Source organism: Falco cherrug, chromosome 4 (genome assembly GCF_023634085.1).
Source record: "Falco cherrug isolate bFalChe1 chromosome 4, bFalChe1.pri, whole genome shotgun sequence".
NCBI lineage: Eukaryota > Metazoa > Chordata > Aves > Falconiformes > Falconidae > Falco > Falco cherrug.
Genome location: NC_073700.1, coordinates 59,671,969 through 59,679,462, shown reverse-complemented (window position 1 = coordinate 59,679,462; position 7,494 = coordinate 59,671,969).

Genomic DNA, 7,494 nt, shown 5'->3' with positions numbered 1-7,494 from the left:
CATGTCAGGCGGTGTCGGGGGACCCTGCGAGTGGGGTGCCTGTGCTCTGGTTGGTACCTTCACCTTCAAAAATGCAAATGTAAAATACCGGCAAACTCTCCTGTTCCTTTTGCAGGTGGAAATGAAAAGCTTCGAGGGTCCTGATGTGCCACTGGTGACACCTCGCAAGCTCCGGTTGAGCGCGGCATCGCATTTGGGTGGCAGCTGAGCTGCTTTTAGGTTCTATTTAGAAAAGTGGATCAGACTGCTCATGTTTTGCATCCCTGCTGAAACCAGAGAGCTGTGACCCCTGCCTTGCTGCAGAGCCCTTGCTCGGTGCTGCGTCTCTCCCCTGCTCTCACTGTGTGCCCATTGCAGACGCACTGTGTCCACCTGGACACGTACCCGGAGAAGCCCCTGCCCAGGAGCTGCCTGGCTGGGCACACACGTGCAGAAACCAACCCTGGGCTGGTCGGTTCCAGGCCTGGATGGAGATCTCCTGGCTGTACAGCGCTGTTTGAAGGTGTTCAGTCAAGGAGCTGCTTCTGCAAGATAGGAAAGAGGAGACTGAAAGTGCAAAATGGCAGAAGAGCGAGAAGACCAAATGGAGGAAAGGTGGAAGAATCATCAGCTGCTTCTGCCTCTTAAGAAACGGTGAGCAGAAAAACTAAGCCCAGTCAGACCAGTTAGAGCACAGGCATTGCAGCACAACCCGTTTTCCAGGTATGTGCTAAACTTCCAGCACCCCACTGTCAGAGGGATCCATCACATCCCAGTTTGGTTCTCCTTACCAAAGCTGACCGAGACCCGAGAACATTCTTGAGTTTCATACAGCCCAGTTTCAAGCGTCAAACCAGGGAAAGGGTCTGACTCAGGCTGTGGTGCGGACACTTCCCGCAGAGCTCCTGGCCAAGGTGAACCGGGTGTCCCCAGAGGTCTGCACAGAGCAGCCTGCTGTACCTTGGTGGTGCCATTTTTCTGTAGAGGGAGAAACCTGACCACGTGTTGTGGTTTAACCCCAGCTGGCAACCAAGCCCCACGCAGCCACTCGCTCACTCCCCCTCACCTTGAGGGATGGGGAGGAGAATCAGAAAGGAATGTAAAACTCGAGGGTTGAGATAAGAACAATTTAATAGGTAAAGCAAAAGCCATGCATGCAAGCAAAGCAAAACAAGGAATTCATTCCCCACTTCCCATGGGCAGGCAGGTGTCCGGCCATCCCCAGGACAGCCGGGATCCATCACACGTAACGGTTACTTGGGAAGACAAACACCATAATGCCGGATGTCCCCCCCTTCCTTCTTCTTCCCCCAGTTTATGTACTCAGCATGACACCATATGGTATGGAATACCTCTTTGGCTAGCTTGGGTCACCTGTCCTGGCTGTGCCCCCTCCCAGTTTCCCGTGCCCCTCCAGCCCTTCTGCTGGCAGGGCCCAAGAAACCGAAAAGTCCTTGATTCAGTATAAACATCACCCAGCAACAACTGAAACATCGGTGTCCTGTCAACATTGTTCTCACATCAGAGCCAAAACACAGCACTGCACTAACTACTAAGAAGAAAATTAACTCCATCCCAGCTGAAACCAGGACACCATGCCTTTAGAATTAACTCCATCCCAGCCGAAACCAGGACACCATGCCTTTAGCTCCCTGTACCCAGCAAAGACCCAGGGCCATGTGCAGCAGGAGCAGGTGGCACAAGGCTTGATGTTCTCCCCGCCTGCCCTATGGCCATTGACAAGAAAGTCTGACAGCCCCAGGCAGAAAGAGGGTATGTCAAAATGAAACCTGGTAACCACCCACCAGCACCCAGACACAGGTGCCACCAGAATAACCTTGTTTTGATAGGGCATCTTGCACTCGCCTGCTCAGACAAGCTTCTCCTGAGCTTGGACCAGGTCCTGACGAGGCTGGTGCATGCCGTTGGCTTTATGAACCTGCACTGCTGGCTGGGGAGGTGCAGAAGATGAGGAGCGTGTCTTGGTCTTTGCAGGTCAGGGCCCCACGTAACAGTTGTGGCACTGGGACGGGAGAGCGGAGAGGAATACGCAATGACTGCTGATTTCAGTCTGGGAATAGATGCACTTTTCATTCTCTCAGACAAGCAATTAAAGCCGTCTCCCCAAGCAGTTCCCACCCAGCAAGGAGTTCCAAAATATGAAAATTCTTCCCTTTCATATTATTTTCCAGATGTTCAGTCTTCGCTTCCCTTTATTAATGCTTCTTCTGCCAGGGTGACTCATTTAACAATTAGCTCAGGCATAGGGTGTAGCAGCTGTTACAGATATTACCTGTGCCTCTAAGGCAAAGCTTCTTATCGTTGTTTTTTATCCATCTCTCCTTTCCTTCTAGGCCTTTAATAACGTGTAAAAATATCTTTAAATTAACGGGAAGCTTTGATTCCTCAACCAGGTCAACAGATGGCTCATTTGGACCTGCCTTCAATTAAGCAGGTGGAACATGCCCAAGGAGCAGGCAGGCAAATGCAGCTGTTCTTTCCCCCAAGTCCCACTGCAGATCTGATGGGAAAGACTCATTCACTGGCTCCTGTGTGAGGCTACTTGTTCTACCAACCTCCTAACTTTGAGTTCAAACTTCCCTCACCTGGCCACACCTTCCAGATCACTCCTTCTCATGACCATCAGCTGCAGGTGTGATGACGCTGAGATATCTGGGCATTGCTGGCTTCAGGGTCTACTTCCAATGTTTGCTTGTTGGGCAAAATCCTGAAACCCTGGTGTTTCTCAGCTTAAACACTGACCAACAACTTTGGTTCATGTATTAGTGGACACTGAGGGTGGGGTTCAAAACTTGCACTTCGTGCTGTCTTCTTTTAGGATGAGAGGAAAAGACCTCAAGTCGCATCAGGGGAGGTTTAGGTTGGATATTAGGAAAAATTTCCTCACTGAAGGGGTTGTCAAGTGTTGGAACAGGCTGCCCAGGGAGGTGGTTCAGTCACCATCCCTGGAGGTGTTTAAAAGGTGTGTGAATGCAGCACTGAGGTACATGGTTTAGTGGTGGACTTGGCAGTGCTGGGTTAACAGTTGGACTCAAGGATCTTAAAGGTCTTTTCCAACCTAAATATTTTTATGATTCTATGGTTCTAACTGAGATGTCCCACATCCTCAGTCTGGACTTCAGCTGCCACTCTTGCAGGCTATGCGTCTCCTGTGACAAATCTATCAGCCCCATAGGGATGCCTTGAATACCTTGCGGTGTCTAAAATTATGGTAATGTCCGAGTTCCACCAAGAGAATCACTACCCCCCCCCGTCATATCTTCAAGTCTGTATTCAGTATGGATTCATTTATACCATGGTAGGCCTGTCATCCCAGCAGCACTGAAAGCTCTTTGAGTAAAGATTAAGCAAAAACTAAGCAACGTTGCCAGGATCTACCCTGGTGTTACCAAGTGCTTTCTGTGCAAGAAAAGAAAAAATCTGATAAAAATCCGAGTAAAATCATCAGGACTGGTTATCCTGTTAGATACCATTACTATCTTCTTCCACTTCCAGCTGGTAACTGAGCTGCTTACTACTGTGTGGGTCTTTTCCTGATGTTTTTATCTACTCTTACTCAGCTTGTTTCAAAATAGCCTTAAGCAAGGTGCTTGGGAGGTGATCTATGGGAGGTCTGGTAGCAGGATTACTCAATGGCTGACCTCCAGCCCTTAGCCGTAACAGTCACTGCTGCTCCGCTATGGCTGTTGCTCCCTTCTGCGAGCAGAACTCCAGACCTGGAGCTGCTTGTGATGCTCAGTGCACCTCCAGTCCCACTGATTTCACCTATGACACACCTCCTGTCCTGTGTTTGAATCCTTTCTGGGATCAGGACTTCAGCAACCGCACTGTCTGTGTGCTTCAGTAAAGCAAGGCAAGATGTTTAAAACCAGAGCTTGCAAGGAAGTTCATTGCTGCAGAGCTCTGCACAGAAATCAATGAGCTCTGCTTTTCTGGACAAGGTCTCTGTTGCACAAGAGAGCCCTTGGAGTTTTGATTTTTCCCATTTAGTTTGCTAATGCTGGATAAGTCAGCAGGCATGTATTCCTGGTGATTCTTCCTTAGCTTTAGGTCTGCATCTCCATTAGCTTTGCAGGGATTTCTGAACTATGCTGTCTGATCCTTGCAGGGCAAAATTTGAGGTGGGCTCGCGCACTGCTGGCTGGGGTGTGCTGCACCTCCTGCCCATCTCAGCTCACTTTGCCTCCTCCTGCAGCTCAGCAGCAGCACATTTCCTGGAGAAACCAGAGCCCATTGCTCAGCCCGCCAGCCCAGCTCCACGCAGTGCCCAGGCTCCTGCAGGGTCCTGCAAGAGCTCAGCAGTACAGACCCCCACCAGGACTATCCACTGCCAGCTGTACACAGGAGCGATCAGAGATCACAGACAAGTTTTCTAGCTTTTGGATGACATCAGGTTTGAATAATACCTAACATTAAATTCAACAGTAGCTTTCTTTTTATAAAACAGCAAAATAGGTACTGGTATTAAAAACTGAACGATGGCTTGTAGGTTTCAGAGTTAACACACAGCCTGAGGTATGCCATCTCCAAGAGATGCTGTTTGAAATCACTCCAGTCTCCAGTACAACATGGCAGCTGTGTAGCTGGCACCACAAAGCTGCTCTTCTGAGCCAGGGCAGAACAGGTAAGAATGCTCTTTTTTCCTTTTTTTTTTTTTTTTAAATAATAATTTAAAAACCTTTCAGTTCATCTTCTGAAATGCAATTGTCAGAACAAGGCAGAGATTCCGCACAACAACCCAGCTCCCTGCTTGCTCCCCCCCGCACCATGGTGGGGATGTGAGTCCTTCCAGCAAGCTGGCTTTTTTGTTGTGGAAAGGTTCAGACACAGGCAGGAATAGAGGGGGGGCAGGGGGTGGGAAAGCCTTGAACAAATTGAGAGTAAAGTCTGAGAACAAAAAGGTGCAGACAGCGCAGCAAGCAGACTACAGATCCAGCACAGGTATCTGCTGCCTTTCAAGCCACCATTGGGGTGGCATGGAGAAAGATGAGGTCCGAAGGGTGATGAAGCCAGTGTCAAGCCTGGAGGAGGCTGTTTAATTGAGAAGAGGCATGAAAAGAAGAAGAAAGTGATTACCCTGGGCCAGGAAATAAAAGATTGATGAGGTTGGTGAGTGAGCAGGGAGATGCTTAGTAGAAGTGATCAAGAATTTTTGGAAAAAACTTTTTTTTTTTTGGGCCAAAAAGTGTTGATTTATCAAAACAAAAGATGATTCCTAAAGCAACACATTCTGATGAATTTCTGTAACATGAAAAACAACTGGGAAAGAACTTTGGAAACTGAAGTGGCTCATCCCACTTTTATAAAAAAGCATGGTTTAGATTTTTGAATTGGTGAAGCATTTTTTTTTTTGTTAGACAACTTTGACCACTTTTCAGAGGTCAGAATCAAAACAACTATTTCAAGATGGTAACAGGTGTTTCAGTTGGCCCAGACTTTGTGCTTGGAGGTCTTGGCTTCACGCAAAAAATATAAGGGCCTGGTCTTGTTTTTACTGCAGTCAGTGGCAGATGTCCCACAGCCACCTCTGATGAAAGACTTTTGTAATCACTACATCACATGAACAGCTAGTGCCATTTGGGCACTTGCCCTCATGTACATGCCAGCCTGTGGTGAGAGGAAACACCACAACCCCCAAAGCCCCACGTCATGGGCCAGACCAATGGATTTCAGGTGATGAGCTGAGGAGCGCCTTAACGTGTCCAGGAAAACCTGAACTTCAGTGACCTCTCTCAGTGATCATACCATCTCCTGCTCCTAAAAGGCCTCTGTAACATAACATCTCCTTTGTGTCCAAGCCAAAGGTTTAGAAATCTCCCCCCCCGAAAAGGGATCACAGCCCCCTTGTTCAACTCTGCATGTCCCAGCAACTCTTTGGTGATTGGAAGGAAAGGCTGTAGGTACTGCTGGGCATGTTCCCACCTGGCCACGGGCCTTTCTGCATCGCAGGATAAAGGCTTCTCCAAGCTGTCATCCTAAGCCACCTGATCTGAAGTTTTGTTCAGATGCATCTCTCTGGTACACTGCAATTCAAAACACAGCCAGAAAAGCCACGGGACCTTGTGTCCTGAAGAACTCCATGGTCACATGCAAACAATTTACATTTCTGCAGGAACATCTCAGTGAGCCTTTCTGTCACGGGCCCTTATTGGATGGGACCTCAACTCTCTTGTGAATCCAGGTTATCTTTTAATTTTTGGGCACCTAAGATACCTTGAAAAGGATGAACCTCCTGTGCACTCATATGCAGGTAAGAGACATCCACCACCTTCAGCAGGACTTACATATACATGAGCCAGTTCAGCTCGGTACTACTGGCCTTCAAGGCTTTCTGAAGGGGGCCGAGGATGTTCAGGGTGGATAAATGTGACCCCTGTGAAGTCTGTTAGCTTTGGCTTGTGCCACACTGTCAGCTGCTGTGATGGCGCTAACCCAGACTCAACCCAGTCTTCAGGAGTTGGCCCATGCAGCACATGGACAGATTGTGCAACGCAGGAACGTGTGCTCTTCTGTCTGGTGAGAGCCTCAAGGGAAAGGGTGAAAACCACCCTTTTCTCTCCTCTGTCCACCCAGGAAAATGTGGGCCAGCTGTAATTAGTTCTGTGACTATTCCAGTTCTTGCTGTTCGAGCTACTGGGCTGCTTTTGACCAGTTAGAAAACAAATAATCATAATCGCACAGACAATACTCAACATCTACTGCTTTTGGGAAGAGGAAGCTTGGAGCATCCCTGGAGCAGCTACAGGAGTTTGCCTTCCCCTCCTAGCCCCAAGCCATGGGTGGCCTGACAGATGCTTGCTTGGCTGCCACAGGGCACTGCTGGAACCACTGGCCAGCTACTGCATGGGAGAAAAATGAAAGCCATGTTTTGTTTCTGTGCAAAAATGTTGCTTTGTAACTGGTATTTTAAATCCTAGGAAACACAGCAAGTTGGTGTAATCTCTGTAGCACTTGCCTGACATTAAATATAATAGCATTCAAATTACTTAGTACACAGACACAACTTACTGTAATGGAGAAAACATGATTTGCAGCAAGAGAAAGACTTTACTGAGTCAAATTCAGTAAAGCTCTGAGCCTTTATGACTTTTTGGGCAGTAATGCAGTATTTATAGACATTATCATATGTATTTTGAATTCTGTCTTTGAAAGTTAACCAGAGCAAGCCAGAAGCACCACAACTTCCAGACTTTCTTACCACACAGATCGGCATGAGGACTGTGGTTTTACTGCATAGCTAATTTATCTCTCCCTGTTTGTAGCCCATGAAGACAAAACAGTATTGCTGCAAAACAGGAGGATTTAAACACAGGGAGATGACTCCAAACGAGGTATTGGGCAATGAGGGTGGTACTTCATTGCCCAGAGAAATCACCATCACCTGTAGGCACATTCCTTGACTTTTTAGATGGAAGAACCTTGCATCACCTGTACCTCTCACAGGTTTCCAAGATAGGGCCCTCAATCTCTTATATGAAGTATGCTTTGTTCAAT